This window comes from Bison bison, unplaced genomic scaffold (assembly GCF_000754665.1).
Source record: "Bison bison bison isolate TAMUID 2011002044 unplaced genomic scaffold, Bison_UMD1.0 scf7180017860989, whole genome shotgun sequence".
Lineage (NCBI taxonomy): Eukaryota > Metazoa > Chordata > Mammalia > Artiodactyla > Bovidae > Bison > Bison bison.
Window position 1 is genome coordinate 25,946 of NW_011491561.1, and position 1,405 is coordinate 27,350.

The following is a 1,405-nucleotide window of genomic DNA, read 5'->3' on the forward strand; positions in this document are numbered from 1 at the left end:
AACTAAAAGGCCTCTTGATGAAAGTGAAAGAGGAGAGTGAAAAAGTTGGCTTAAAACTCAACATTCAGGGAGGAGGGTTCAGGATGGGGAACACATGTATACCTGTGGCGGATTCATTTCGATATTTGGCAAAACTAATACAATATTGTAAAGTTTAAAAATAAAATAAAAAAATTAAAAAAAAAAACCTCAACATTCAGAAAACTAAGATCATGGCATCTGGTCCCAACACTTCATGGGAAATAGATGGGGAAACAGTGGAAACAGTGTCAGACTTTATTTTTTGGGGCTCCAAAATCACTACAGATGGTGACTGCAGCCATGAAATTAAAAGACACTTACTCCTTGGAAGCAAAGTTATGACCAACCTAGATAGCATATCAAAAGCAGAGATATTACTTTGCCAACAAAAGTCCATCTACTCAAGGCTATGGTTTTTCCAGCAGGTGGTAGGTGATGAAAAACTCTCTTATCATTCCAGGGAAGAGAAGAGATACAGAGGTGAGTGGTAGATGGCCCTGAAGCATCTTCCTGCAAGCTTCCAATGCTCTGGAAGGATCACAGGCATTTTGCCAAGACTCAGATTAGCTATGGTTCAAACCTTTGCTTGCTGGGTTTATGTGGATAACAGTTTCCAGGGTGGAGCTGTTCTACAGTAGTTGGCTGAAGGTTCAGGTACCTTCCCCGGTGGGAACAAAAGGAAGTAAATTCAGAGTCTGTTGATAAGCTTCCTTTATCCCTCCTTTCTGCTGACCTCCAATTTATGTCCTTTCATTCAGTCTCTTTGGGATTTGGGATGGCATGGGGGGAGGAGTTAAAGGAATAATGGGATACACAGCAAATTCAGGCCCTGAAAGATTCAGTACCAAGGCCAGAGAATCCCAAAGCCCAAGTCCTTTGCTATCTATTTCTGGCTCTTAGTTTTTCAACTGTTAAATGTATGAGTAATGTCTAAGGTCCCTTCACACATGCACACTAGTTTTAACAGGATTAATTTCCATAAATGCAAGTTTAATGAATGCAGTGGAGGAGCCTAATCTGCATCAGATCAGATCAGTTGCTCAGTCGTGTCCGACTCTTTGTGACCCCATGAATCGCAGCACACCAGGCCTCCCTGTCCATCACCAACTCCCGGAGTTCACTCAGACTCACGTCCATTGAGTGATGCCATCCAGCCATCTCATCCTCTGTCGTCCCCTTCTCCTCCTGCACCCAATCCCTCCCAGCATCAGAGTCTTTTCCAATGAGTCAACTCTTTGCATGAGGTGGCCAAAGTACTGGAGTTTCAGCTTCAGCATCATTCCTTCCAAAGTAATCCCAGGGCTGATCTCCTTCAGAATGGACTGGTTGGATCTCCTTGCAGTCCAAGGGACTCTCAAGAGTCTTCTCCAACACCACAGTTCAA